Raw genomic sequence first — 15,722 nt, forward strand, 5'->3', positions numbered from 1 at the left:
ATTTCAAGTAAGGTTTTGAAACTTGGTGTTTTTACTTTAAAATGAAAATTCTTTCTACACTTTTTGATATGCTGATATCTTAGGATATCACACCTTTTATTCAAACTATAGTGAATAGGTCCTCCCTAGTCTCCCTTTGCCTATCTTTTCTTTTTTATTTCCCCAAAAGCATTTCCTTGAAATGTAATACATTGCTTTATACTCCTTCATAAACCCATGGAATTCAAAATCCTTTGTACCTATGATCTCATTTATTTGATTCCTCCCTACTTTCAAGCAATTCCTCTATGCCTGTGAAACATACATTTAGAATCATTTCTTATGAAATTTTCTGGTTAAGACAATGTAATTGACCTCTCTGAAATCAAGAAATCTTTTTGGTCTGTTTTTAGCTACATTTGTCACCCACCAGCTGTCTAGGTAGTTAAAATTCCTCTGGAGAACACTGTTCAACTGTGTTAGTGAGCATTGCATTTCAAGTGCAAAATTTCACAGCATGGAAATCTGTGTGTGTGCACAGTGACTCCATTTGCTAACATGGATCAATATATGATCACTTATAAAATAAAATTATGATTAATATTTCTGGATAATAGGAAATAGCACACTGATTTCATAGATAAAAGCAATGTTTTTACATGACTTTCGGGGAATTTTTTCTCTTAAAAATTAAAAGTATATTTGGAAAATAATTGAAAGCAGAAATTTCACATCAGCATGTAAGATCAATATGTAATAGAGGCGCTCTATATTTAAAATTGAATACTATAAAAATTAAGTAATTAAAGTTCTGAAATAAGTAACATTCAAAGGAAAATAATTTTAATCTTTAAAAATAATTGTCTTTCCTTTTTCAGATAAGGCTGAATACTATTATAAGAAAATATTAGAAAAGAGAGTTTTAAAAACATATTGTAATTGGTTTACAGTTGTTAAATTTCATAAAATAAAAGAATTGCAAAGGTGAAAAACGTGCAGTGCTTTCAACGGCTCTTCATCCACTAAAATTAATTGACCATAAATTTGTTAGCAGTTGGGCTTTGAAGTGGGATGGAACTAAGGCACAGGTACACATTATTTTAATGAACAATGATGTGTGAAACGAATCATAGCCTTGTCAACAAGATAATGGTGAATTATAGCCTATTCGTGGAGGCTGTATGACAAGCACATGGAGCAGTTTGTAATAGATGCCAGTTAGGTTTATATTTGAAAGTGAGAAAACAGAACAAAGCCCATAGTTTCAGGACATGCCCATGCAATGAACACCCTGAATCTCTGTTCTGAAGATTCTAGACAAAGTAGAACATTTAATTGTTTTTATATGGCTGCGTTAGCAAATTTGCCACAAAATTAGTAGCTTAAATCAATATAAATTTGTTTCCTTAGAGTTCTGAAAGTCAGAAGTCTGACATAGGTCTCACGAGACTAAAACAGAGGTGTGGGCAGCATGCATCCCTTTTGGAAGAGAAGAACTCAACTTTCTTCTTATTTGGAGTGTTGGCAAAATTCAGTTGCTTGTGGTTGTAGGTCTGAGATCAGCTTTTTCTTGCTAGTTGGCAGCTGAGGACAGTTCCCAGCTTCTAGAGACTGTCAGCATTCCTGGGCTCGTGGTTCCTTTCCTCCATATTCAAATCTAGAGCAAAATAGGTTGATGCCTCTCAACCTTCAAATCTCCTTTCAGTCTCTTCCTCCTTCTCCTCCTTCTTGTCTCGTCCATTTGACCTGACCAGGACAGAGTCTTTACTTTTAGGGTCTCATGTACAGGCATACCTCATTTTATTGCACTTTGCTTTATTTCACTTCACAGCTATTGCATTTTTTACAAATTGAAGGTTTGTGGAACCCTTGCATGGAGCAAGTGTATAACAGTGCCATTTTTCCAACACCATATGTTTACTTTGTGTCTCTATGTCAGATGATGGTTAGCATATTTTTTAGCAATGAAGTATTTTTACATTAAGTTATGTGCATTGGTTTTTGTTTTTACACAATGCTATTGTACACAGACAATGTTATTGACTACAGTATAGTGTAAACATAACTTATATATGCACTAGGAAACCAAAAAAAAAAAAAAATGTGTTACTCTCTGTTGAGATATTTACTTTATTGTGGTGGTCTGGAATTGAACTCACACTATCCCTGAGGTATGCCTGTAATTACACTGAACCAGCCAGGATAATGTCCCTGTCACAAGGCCCCTTCCCTTACTCATACCTGCAAAGTTCCTTTTGCCATGTAAGGTAACATAATAACAGGTTCCAGTGATTAGAGTATGAACATCTTTGAAGGGTCACTATTCTGCCGGCCACAATTTTTGACATTAATTACTTTATCCAGTGTATTAGTTTACAAAGGCTGCCAAAACAAAATACAGCAGCAGCTTAAACAACAGTATTTTTTATCTCACAGTTCTAAAGCCTGGACATTCAGATCAAGGTGTCAACAAGTTTGGTTTCTTCTCAGGCTTCTCTCATTGACTTGCAGATGGCTGCCTTCTTGCTAGGTCCTCACATGAGGTTTTCTCCATGGGCACACTTGCCTGGTGTCTCTTAGAGTGTGCAAATTTTCTTTTCGTAGAAGGATACCAGTATGTTTGGGTTAGGACCAATGTTAATGGCCTTATTTTAATTTAATTACCTCTTTAAAGGTCCTAGCTCCAAATACAGTCATATTCTGAGGTACTGAGTGTTAAGGACTTCAACATATGAATTTTGGGGATGACACAATATAGCCTATGATATCCAGTAGTGTTAGGATGATGAGACTCCAAAGCCGGAAGGAACTTAACAAGCCACTTCACTTGAAAGGCAATTGAAGAAACCAATTATCAGATAAATCAAGTAGTTCACAGTGACCCGGACAGTTAGTTGTATGTCAAGAACACCTAGCCAGTACACCACATTTTTAGTGCAGACTTTATTTTTCCACTATGCCATGTTCTCCCTCCATACAGGGTTATATAATTTTAAAATATATATATATATATATATATATATATATATCTATCTCCAAATTTCAATAGGAGGGCTTGATTTTGAAAAATGAAAACATAATAGAAGAGTAATGTATGGCTACATACCGTGGTTTCTGGGTCTGTAACACTTTTAATTTTATTATCTGTATGTTTGGGCAGGCTTAAACTTCTGACTAATCTCTCCTGAGCTTCTTGTTTAGGAACACTTTTTTCAAGACTCAAGGAAAACACTACTTCCTCACATTAAATTTACATCAAATTAATATTAAGTACCTAATATATATATATATGTGTGTGTGTGTGTGTGTACACACCACCAAGCCTACACATATAATAATGAAATGACCCTGTCTCTGACTTTATATACAATGCACAATGAATTGAGGCATCAAACAACAAAACTAGAATACACTGTGTTTCAATACACTATGGTTATAAGCCATGACACAGGCAGAAGAGGAAGTAGCTCAGTTGAGATGTAGAACTGGGACAGTCTACTGGAGGAGATGACACTATTTGCCCTGTGAAAGGAGAGAGTCTAGTATAGAGAGTGGAGAGGGCAATGTGAACTCAGTGAGGGCTAAGTTCAGAAGAGAGAGGATCTGAGCATTGCCAGTTCAAGAAACTGTATGTAAGCAGTTTATTCTGCACAGAATGTGTAGTAGCCAGCGTGGATTTGAAAGGTTGAGAGGAAGGGCACTGGTTGGAAGATGGGTACCTCAGTGGAGAGCCATAGTTATAAGCAAGGCCCTCATGATGAAAAGCATAGCATGCTCTCAAAAAAACAAGATTCCACCTTGAGTCAAAGTTCAAGCCTGTCCTGAATGCTGCTGTTTGGGTGGATGATCTGATCCGTGTCACCAGATAGCTGTAGGATGTTCCAGTTGGGAGCTGGGCGAGACCCTCTTCACCGAGGCTGGTGTTGTGGGCATTGTTCAACCCAGGATTTCCCCACAGAGAAGCGGCAGCTGGATGTGGTTATCATGGGTTCCCGGGCTGTGTGTGTTTGCTCAGACCAGGTCGCGGTGTGCTGGCAGTTTAAGGCTGGGGGGCGGAGGGTCCCTAGAGGGGTGCTGGACTTTGGAGCAGTTCTTCCAACTCTGCTGCAGTGGTGGGGGCTCTGGAGTGGGGTCTTGAGGTCCAGGTGCCGTGCTGGAGACAGGGATGGTGTCTCTGGCCTGGCGGGGGTTCTGGAGGAACATAGGCGAAAAAAGCCTTGGGCTCCAGTGTGAGAGTCCCAGAGCTGAGACTGGGGAGGAGTCAGAAGCAGAGCTTCTGAGCAGGGCCAAGGAGCCAGAACCAATGCTGAGCGGGTGGCAGAGCTGATCCGACCTGGAGGGAGAGGTCAGGGCCAAGCAGGTAGCAGGCAGTTGGGGCCTGGAGGGAAGAGTTGGGCCGAGCAAGTGCCCGACTGTTTCGCAGGCTCAAGGACTCCGCGGATGCCAAGTCAGGCAGGCAGATGTAGATTCCAGTGGCCCAGGGACCTCGGAGCTCTCCATTCCCCGAAGCAGTCGCCCCAACCTCAGGTCAGGGCCTGCTGCGCTCGGGTCAGTTCTCATGCTCAGCTCCCCTTGCCCTCCGAGAGAGAAGCTGTTGGCTCCAAGTCACCGGCTGAGGCTCAGGGAAGGCACAAGTCAGTTCGCTTCCTCCCCGCCCCGCCCTGGGCAGACCTGGCAGGATACACGGAGAGTTCAGGATGGCTTTAGCTACTGCCAGATACCCACCGCGATAATGATGAATAAGGAAATGTTGAAAGTGTAAAAGAAAAAAATAATGAGATTTCATCTTGAAAGCAAATGGCAGTACGGGAATTCCTGATGAGCTGCAAGTAGATAAGTGAAATGATTATATGTGCATTTTATTAAAATAAGTCCAAATGATAGATGAAGGATGAATAGGGGTGAGGGTGAAATCTCAAAGAATGAAACAAGTAACAAACTATAGCAATATTAATACAAAATCAGTTAACACTAATTGAGCTCTTACTATATGCTAGTTATTTTGCTTGATGCTTAAATGAGGCACCTCCTTAGACTTCACTTTTTGAAGTCAGTATTTTTTTTAGCCATATTTTACTAATTAGAAAAGCCCAAAACAAAGGGTTTAAATGGCTTTCCCCAAATAAAACATCTGTTAAGTGATAGAGACGTGATTTATGCATTGGTAATTTGACTCTTGAGGTCATGCTTTTTAATACTATACAATCCATACCCTCAAGGAAGGTAAAAAAATGAAATTCAGAAAAGTCTGAAAGGACTCAAAACATAGGATGAACAAAATCTGTTAATATCTGGATTAGGAAAGTGAAGGAGAACAGGTATGGCACATAATTTCCTGGCTCAGTTATCTCATCTTTATAGAATCCTTCATGTTTTGATGGCAACTTATATATTCATCAATGGAAAACATTTCATATTCACTTTTAATTTGGGGGTTTCTCCTTTCTATACTTGACTTGAAATTCTTCAGGAATAATGCTAAGTTTTGTTTGTCTTTGTACATGCAACCTTTAACTCCCAGCGTGGTGCTTTCCATACGGTAGGTTCATAGTATTTTTTTAAATAAGAAATTAGCCTTAAGTCTTTGATTCCAAGACACAAAACTCCAATTTTTACTTAGAAATAAATAAATTTAATTATTTTTGTAATTAGACTTCGGGCAGCACAAGAATTTCACAGAGTTTGGGGGCAACCAGTCTTTGATTCCAAGGCACAAAACTGCAATCTTTGCTTAGAAATAAATAAAGTTAATAATTTGTATAATGAGACTTTGGGCAGTAAAAGCATTTAACAGAGTTTCAGGGCAACGGGATTTCAAGATAAAATAAGACCAGGGGTTCCTTTCTCTCAGCTCAGCATTCACTGTGCATCAACTGCATTTACATATAATATGGATTGGCTTTTTCTACTTGATGTGAACAATGATATTGTGGGGAAAATAAATCAATCCTGCCAACAAAAATATCCTCCATATTAAGATAAAAAAAATTCCCAACATTAAAAAGATTATGTGGTTTTCCTTGAAGAAGAAATAAGTATAATCAGCCCTCTATATTCCTGGATTCTGCATCTGTGGATTCAATCAACTAGAGATCAATTTTTTTAAAGGATGTTTGCAAATATACTGAACATATATATGCTGTCTTTTTTCTTATTATTTTCTAAACAGTACAACAGACGAGTTTCCAGATATCATTGAGAAAATCATTGACGAGAAAGGCTATCTGCCTGAACAGATTTTTAATGCAGATAAAAGTGCCCTATTCTGGGGGAAAAAGTGCCACAAAGAACTTATATTAGTAAGGAAGAGAAGAGAGTACCAGGACTTAAGGCAGGAAGGGATAGGCTAACTACTGTTTTGCGCAAATGCAATCAGGTTTATGATCAGAACTGCCCTTATCTGTAAAACTGCTAACCCCCAAGCCTTAATGGGAAAAGATAAAGACCACCAGCTCTCAGTCTTTGGTTGTACGATAAGAAGGCTTGAACAAGAACACTTTTCTTCTATATTGGTTCCATTGATGCTTTGTCTCTTAAGTTAGTATCTTACCAGTAAAACACTACCTTTTGAAGTTCTTTGGATATTGGACAATTCTTGTGGCCACCCAGACCTCACATGTTCAACACAAAAGGTGTCAAACCGGTTTACTTTCCCCCAAACACAACACAACATCTCTAATTCAGCCTGTAGATCAGGAGGTCATAAGGATCTCTGAGACTCATTACTCAAAATACTCTATGGAAAGGACTGTCAGTGCTATGGAAGATAACCCTGATAGAACATCAAGAAAGCCTGGAAGAATTACACCACTGAAAATGCCATTGTTGTTACAGAAAAACCATCAAAGGTATCAAGCCTGAAACAATAAATTCCTGTTTAAGGAAACTGCGTCCAGATGTTATGTATGACTGTCTGTTTTATGACAGAGCCAATCAAGGAAATTATGAAAGAGATTGTGGATATGGCAAAAAAAAAAGGTGTGGTGTGAAGGGTTTCAAAATATGGATCTTGGAAAAATTCAAGAGCTAATAGTCACCCCACTAGAGAAGTTAACAGAAGACTACTTCATGGAGATGCATGCTTCTAAACCAGCACCAGATAATGAGAAGGAAGTCATAAAAGAAATAATGCCAGAAAAATAATACTGTAGAATCTGGTAGAAGTGTTTTAATTATTGAAGACTGCTTTTGACCTATTTTATGATATGGACCCTTCTATAATATGGGCACTAAAACTAAAGCAAATGGTGGGATAGGGATTAGTATTGCATAGAAGTATTTTTAGAGAAATAAAAAGCAAAAACATCAGACAGAAATTACAATGTATTTCTGTAAAATTACAGTGTGTTTTCCTTTTCTTCCTCCTATTGCACTTTTTCTACTTCTACCACACCTGAGACAGTGAGACCAACCTTTCCTCTTCCATCTCCTCCTTAGCCCACTCAGTGTGAAGATGATGAGGAAGATGACCTTTATGATGATTCACTTACACTTAATGAAAGTAGATGTATTTTCTCTTCCTTATGATCTTAATAACATTTTATTTTTCCCAGCTTCCTTTATTGTAAGAACATAGTATATAATGCATATAATATGTAAAATATGTGGTAATTGACTCTTTATGTTATTGATAAGGCATCTAGTCAAGAATAAGCTATTAGTGGTTAAGTTTTTGGACAGTCAAAAGTTATATGTAGATTTTTTACTGCACAGAGAAGAATTATGCGTTGGCACCCATAGCCCCCATGTTGTTCAAAAGTCAACTGTATGTACATATAGAATACATTGTATTAGGTATTATAAGTAATGTAGAGATGATTTAAAGTACATGGCAGGATTGCTTAAGTTAAATGCAAATCATACAGCATTTTATATAAGGGACTTGAACATCAGTAGATTTTGGTATCTCTGGAAACTCTTAGAATCATTTCTGCATGGATAATATATAGAAAATAAGGAATTGGCCGGGCGCGGTGGCTCACGCCTGTAATCCTAGCACTCTGGGAGGCCGAGGCGGGTGGATCGCTCAAGGTCCGGAGTTCGAGACCAGCCTGAGCGAGACCCCCCCCCCCCCCCCCCGTCTCTACTAAAAATAGAAAGACATTATATGGACAACTAAAATATATATAGAAAAAATTAGCCGGGCATAGTGGCGCATGCCTGTAGTCCCAGCTACTCGGGAGGCTGAGGCAGTAGGATCGCTTAAGCCGAGGAGTCTGAGGTTGCTGTGAGCTAAGCTGACACCACGGCACTCACTCTAGCCTGGGCAACAAAGTGAGACTGTGTCTCAACAAAAAAAAAAAAAAAAAAGAAAATAAGGAATGACTGTACAGAAAGTAAAAATATTTGCTAAAAGGGGTTGCTGGATATAAACCTACCACAATAAAAGAGAAGACATATGAATTATTCTCTGATAAACATAGTTTTATTTTATACAGAAAAGAGACCTTAAGGAAAATCTATTAATTACTTATTCTAAAATGATCTATCAAGTAACAAATATCCCAAAATGAAACTTAACATTTGCCAAAATGTAAATAGATGCCATAGGCTACCTCATCTATTTATCAAAATCATTCAGACACTTAAAAGTGCATTTTGCAGATAATATATTCTGAAATGTCCATCAGGATGTATTTCTACTTGAAAGCAGATTTTCTACTACCATCTTGATCCATATGGACTTAATGGGCAAGTCATATCAACTGTTTTTAAATATTTTTATCTCCAGATGGTTAGTTCTAAGCTTTATGGTACTGAACTTTGGATACCAAACTGCATATGTTTAAGTACTTAGCTAAAATAAAAACTCTTCTTTGAAGAAAAAAATAATATATATTGTCTCAGCACATGCATTCCTATGTTCTATGTCTCTGTAAGAATGAAATAACCATCTGTCTGAAGGAGAATTCAAGTAAAAGTACTAAATTTTCACAACAGCATTTCAGTTAATTACCTACATATATCTTCTTTGAAACACGAGTCACTGTTTACTCAACAGACAGAATATTGACATATCAAGTTCTTGGGATGAATTTAGCTGTGAATTAGATGTGACCTGTGTTTTAATGCTTAACACAGTTAATATAGTGAAGAAATTCTATTTTTTTAAACCTTTGAAATTCTAGTGCTCTACTAGATTATTAGAAATTAATACATACATTATTTATGTTAGTTTTCATAGAAAAAGAGTAATTGAGTGACAGTTAATGTCATACTTTGAGCTTTTATAGAGACACAAGAAACTAGAATATTTGCCATATTTTGTCACGTTACCAAATATAGCTTTTATGAATGTCAAGTTGATAAAATTCTTCCAGAAATTATTTCTAGTTGAAAAGGCTTAGCTTTCCTAATATAATTGACTATCATCAGACAGTTCAAACTCTGAAATGTTAACACGCATACCTTATTCCCTTTTTATCAGGATTCTCAAAGCTAACTTTGATAATCTTATACTTACAGTTTTCAAATCAATAGTTTTTGCTAATTAGTTTATTTCAAATATGTATTTTTAATGAGCTTTTTTACTCAAAAAATATATGTGTTTGAACTGTTCCCAGTTATAATTGCTGCAATTGATTTTTTTTTTTTTCCAAGTAGAATGGACTTTGCAGTTAGGCACTATGCATTCATTATCTTATTTAATCTTGAGACCAAAACTGTACTACTTTATAGGTTCAAGTAGGTTCTTATATAAACATCTTTTGGGTCAAAAACTTTTTGTCCAAAGGCATAGATCACCATTTTAGCATATTTGATTGCACTTAGCATTATTCCCAACCAGAATTGGCTTCATGGATATGCAGAAGTGTCCCATATTTGGTTTAATGAGCTATTGTTGATGTCATAAAATTTCTCATAATTTTTAAAACAAAAGGACCTGCATTTACATTTTTCATTGGTCCCCAGAAATTATGTAGTTGGTCCTATCAAAATATAAATATCTAATATTCTCCCCCTTACTCTTTTAACATTAATTAACATTAAATAAATCAAAACTAATTTAACTCTCTTATACATAAAAATTAAGAATTCCAAAAAATTGCGCTTTCTAAATATTCATTAACAATACATACATACGATAGATTTACATTACATACATGTGACAGATTTTTTTAAAACTGCTCTGAATACTGAAACCAAGGTCTCTTCTCCAAAGATCTTGGCTTTAGGATTTATTTGGTTTTTAACTGAAAATTTGGACCCTACTAATGCCAGAACTCACATCCCAAGTATTTTCTCTGTTCATTATGCTTTCTCAAACACTTCAAACACAGTTGCTGTTGTACAGTCCACATTTTGTGAAAGGGAATAAGAACAATGCTCTCCATTGCTTTTCTACATTATTATTTTTCTTCTATATGAAACCTTTCCAAATATTAAATGGGTTTTCTCAATTTTGTTTACAATCCTCCTATAGTGGTTATCTAATGAAGAACCAACAATTTGTTGAGTGTTGGGTTAGGAAGTTTAATTATTTCACTCATTCATTTAATAATTTTTATTAAATCACTATACTTTGCGTAGCATTCTTCTATAGGCTAGGAATGCAGTAGTGAGGAAGAAACAAAATCCTTTCCTTGTGGCAGCTTAAATTATAATGGTTATTTATAAAGCATTTAGGTAACTCTGACACGTATATTAAATAATATCAGAAGAATAAACAAAAATAATCCCACTAGTTACATAGATACATGCCTCCTCAAATATAATGATTTTTTTATTTTCTATGTGCAAAAATTTGGTGATACACTTTTTTAGCTGGAAGGAAATATTTGTGTCACCAAACTTAAGACAGGTTTTTTAGATAAAGTTTTCTTTTAAAATTATATTCTTTTTAATGTGAATCCACTATTTAATTTACATAAATTATTGTAAGCTTTCAGATTTCAGGAAAAGTACTAACTGTCAACTGAGTTACAACTTGAAACAAATCTATTGCAGAATACAGCTATGGCTAAATGAGATGCCAACTGAGATTTCACTGTCTTTTGAGACTTAATAAAATTTATTTGAGTTTACAAAGCTATGTCCTGTAGAAAACTCAGTACCTTTTTCCAATTGCTATGTGAGTTACCTCTCCCTTAAATATTTGTTTCCATTTCTGCTTCCTCTTTCCCTCTGCTGAAAGTTATTCATCTAATTTTCACAACTGTTTCCTCTTAGCCTTTTACCAACCCAGTTGTAAAATGCAGCTCTTATCAGTAGATATAGCATAATTTAGAAGTTTGGAAAAAACAAAAGTCTTTTTCATTGCACAACTTAGAAATGAATATTAAACATCTTATTATTTAGAAAGAACTTTGTTCTTGATAAACAATTATTCTATACCAATTATTTTGGTCACCCTGCAAATCAAATCTTTTTCTAAGTCAACTTTTTCTATATAGCCTATCTTCACACAATGATTAGTAGGCATTTATTTTTATTATAATATTTTCTCCTTTCTTTTGGTGTTTAATCATGCCCCAAATTCTTATTCACTTTTTATTAATGTAATTTAACTGATTTCTTTTTTTGCCTTATAATTACCTAAATCAAATAAGTTTTTAATTAAAATGACATTTATCTTTAAGCGATAATCTACTATAGTCAGTTAAAATAACATACTCAAAATGCTCTACAAGGAATTGGTTGATTCAGTATAGTGCAATATGTGCAAAGGTAGAGAATTGTAGGATGCTATGATATTCATATAAAAGGCATTTTATTATTAATAGAATGGGCTTCCCAGTTGAAGTGGCACATAAAATGGGAAGTAAAGAAACTGTGTGTTATACCTAAATTGAGGAAAGGAAAGAGTTAAGTTGAAGTAGCAGGATACCAAAACCAAATCTGAGAAGGTGAGCTTGGAGAAGTGACAGGAATTCAATAGGTCTTCAGTGTGGAGTGTGGAGTAGAAGAGTTGGATGCAAAGAGAGAAGCCCAAAGGAGAGCACAGATATGATCACTGGGGATATTCACTGCAGGCTATTAAATAATTTGAGCTTTTTTTCCTAAAAATGCAAACACTGTAAGAGTTTCAAACAGGGGACAATGCAATCAGTTTTCTATTTCAGAAATTTTACCATGGCTACAACATACAAAATGGTTAAGAAGAAATAGTGTGAAAATTCAGAAACTAGTTAGGAAGTATTGTGGAAATTCAGGTGATAGATGATTATGGTTTAAACCAGGCAAATAGCATTGGGAATGGATAAACAGGAGGAGGTGTGAGAGAATTCTTTGTGAGCCAATGTTAACACAAACTCATTGAAAATTGAAGAAATTGGTTGATTTGTGTTTTTGGCATTAAAGGCAAAGTCTGTCTGGTTAAGCTGGATGTCAGTTCAGTAGTTTTGTTGTCTGGCCCAAGATTTCACTTATATTTTGGAAATGACAGAAATGAGAAATTTCTTTTGTACTTTTGATTTCCTGAGACAAAATACCAATAAAGAAGAACAAATGAGTTTCACAATCTTTTCCCTGAAATAAAAGAAGTGTATAGGACAAGGGACAGGCAGATTATTTGGAAAGTTAAGAATTGTTTCCTTTATCTTGTCAGAGAATGCCACGCAATCTAAGGATTGTGAAGGATCTTAACACACATCCAGTTTAACTCCATATTTGATAAGAGGGTTCCTTTTAAAGCATCCCTTTGTGCTCTTAAAGCACATAACCTGGTGCTTCTCAAATGTCAATGTGTATAGAAATGGCCTTTGGATCATGTTAAAAATCCAGATTCCAGTTTAGTGGTTTGAGAAAGAGGCATTTTAAATATATTTTAATAAGGGATTTTGCATTTTAATGAATTTCCAAATGTCATTGATATTCTTATTTGTGGACTACCTTTGAATACCAAGAATTTAACTTATATTTGAAAACAACTCTTAGTTAAATCAAGTTATTGCTGATCTTGACAATATACCAATATGAGGTACTGCAGCATCCAGAATATAGGTTAAGTAAAAAGATGTATCTTCATTTTTGTTATATACTTTAACAGATCTTCTAATTAGAATCACCTAAGGTCAAGTTTTCCCTGAAAAATGAAAGGTAGATGGTGCCTTTTCCTTCTGTAAAACTCCTTGAATTAATTTGAGATAATTGATTGAGCTACATAATTCTATATACCTCATGGTGAATTAACCGATGAAAATAAGCATCATTTAAGCTTAAAATTGACAATGCAATGTGTCTGAATCTACATGCAAATTTTTTACTGTTTTTCATATTTTCAACCATTTGTGGAAATACAAATAGCTTATAATAGCATAACTTTACATTCAGAAGAGCTACTTCTATTGTCAAACTCACTAGAATGTATTATTTCATAAATGACTGACAGAGTCACTAGTAAATTTGAATACTTTAACTTTGAATATAACTATTATTGAAGAAGCTTCAGTGATTTTTCACTTATTTATACCTAGTAATCCTTCAGAAAATAAGAAAATAAACCACAGGACTTTCTTAAGTTTATTTCTGGTCATAATTTATTTTTAAAAAATGGATGTTTGATTTAGCAATAATATGTGAATTATCACCAGTGGTGAGGCCATGAATGTGAATGAGCTGGAAGAATTTTGCATGGCATAAAGCCCATGTAGGAAGTTAGAAAAGTAATAGCCATGCCATATGAGAAATATTTATGCAACTCAGTTGACTTTTTGTGTATTTGTTTTATATTTGAATTTTACTAACTAGTCATTTATACCTTTGACAGAAAAATGGTCCTCCTTTCTCGGGAAAGGCCACCATCTTCAACCCAGCAGGTAGCCTCTGGAGAAAAACACAAGGAGTCATGAGGGGACATTGGTCTAGTTAGCCAGACCAACTGAATCAACCGTGGTGATCAACAGGGTGACGGATCTGGCAGCCAGATGGCCCTCACATCCAATGGATCGTTTATGAACTTTATAAAACTTTTTTCACTGTCCATAGTTCATGTTTCCTATTTAGTTATGCAATGGAATCAAAGACGCATGCATTCGTATAATATTGTTTTTCTAATTATTTGCCCGTTAGCAGCAGGATTGTAGTTTTTATGATATTATTGTGAAATTTTTGTTTTGATACAAATATGTAATGGCTTACCTAAGTCAGAAAGTGACAATATTGATTTCTCCTCTAGTGGAACATTTTTACAGGGACAAAATTGCTTTAGATAACAGACTATAACGAAAACAAAACAACACAAAAATGTAACTGAGTTGTTTTTCTTTTCATTGACTTTGCATTTTATAGACTTGTCTAAAATTTCCTATTGTCATTAAATGAACATTATCAGAAAATATGTTTGTTTAGTTGATATATTTAATTTTATGGTAATAGCTTTATTAATATTAATTTACTAGGCAGGGGATATTTTCCCCAAATGAAGTAGCTAAATCTATTTACACCACTAAAATCCAGCTAAAATTCAACATTCTCTTTCACCATATTGTTTTATCACAGAAACCTCCAGTAGCAAAAATCTCACCTTTCATGAAGTAATTATTTTTCTATTCTGATGACTTTGAAATATTAATAAGCCCAGACTTATTATTATTTCAAAGGGGAGAAGCTCTGACCCTCCTCTCAACGTAGCCCCTGGAAAAGGGGGCTTACTTATCTCAAATATCCTTCTAATAATAAAAAAAGATTGTGTGCTCACTTAGACAGCACATATACTAAAATTAGAATGATGCAGAGAAGATTAACATGGCACCTCCACATGGATGACATGTAAATTTGTGAAGTGTTCCATATTTTTATTCTCTAATAAAAATTAAAGTAGTATTATTTAAAGTAAAAAAAAGATTGGGTTGGAAGATGTCTAATTAGTTTTGTACAAATGAAATATAAGTGAGATAAAAATAATGTAATTCTATATACATGAGAGCTCACAAAAATGAATTAACATAATTTTAAGAAAATTTTTCTTAGTATGAAGCCAAATATTATCTTTTAAACGATTTGTTTTTTACTTTTCTTCCACTTTAGCATTCAGTTTGTAATGAAAAGTAAAAACAAAATCCTAAGCTCTGCAACCGACTGAACAGACACCCTCTTGGCCAAGGAGATCCCACAGAAACCTTAAAAACTGAATTCCCAGCCATGATAGGATGGGAGGGTCATAAACGACTCTGTAGGCCCTCCGCCCACAACCAATTTTCATTAGGCTTTCTTCTCTAAAGGTCAAACAGAGACCAGCCTTTTCAAAAGACTCTCTCCATGACTGATTTCAACCAACCTCCTAATGCTGCCCCTCGCTTTTGCAGTTTTGACACAACTCACCAACATTCCTTCCCAATGAGAGACCACTAACCATGGAATGTTTCTAACCAGTCTATGAAGCTGTGCTCAGAAGGTTTTCATGTCCTCTCCTTGACATTTTGACATCAGAGTGTTGACCACTCCACTGTTGGGTCATGCTCATGCACATGTTTCTCTTTTCATAGATATTCATAACTCCTCCTATAGCTTTTTTGATATGTATATTTGGATACACCCTCAGAATAAACTCCTGTTCCCTTTACCCCTCCCTTGAAGTACATGCTCTCAGCTTCTGTTGGAGGCTGTGCTTCCCAACCTGCAGGATGGCCACCCTGCAGGCTGCAACCCTTTATGAGAAATGAAGTCGTTTTTCCAAATTTATGAACCTTGTGATTCTTCAACTGACAGTAAAAAATGTCTTACAAAAAGCACCTCAGAAATTCACAAAATTATCCAGGTTTTCTACTTTTCGTTGCCTAAGTCTATGATATAATTGTTTAATT

At 35.3% G+C, this 15,722-nt stretch overlaps 1 non-coding gene across 1 annotated transcript; it reads left to right on the forward strand.

The window, feature by feature from the left end:
- The first annotated feature begins 14,609 nt into the window (after positions 1-14,609).
- LOC138388829 (U6 spliceosomal RNA) lies at positions 14,610-14,716 on the forward strand. The gene has a single exon (XR_011234311.1). It is a non-coding gene; the product is annotated as a U6 spliceosomal RNA (small nuclear RNA).
- Positions 14,717-15,722: the final 1,006 nt, after the last annotated feature.

The sequence above is a fragment of the Eulemur rufifrons genome, chromosome 7 (genome assembly GCF_041146395.1).
Source record: "Eulemur rufifrons isolate Redbay chromosome 7, OSU_ERuf_1, whole genome shotgun sequence".
In the NCBI taxonomy this organism is placed as follows: Eukaryota; Metazoa; Chordata; class Mammalia; order Primates; family Lemuridae; genus Eulemur; species Eulemur rufifrons.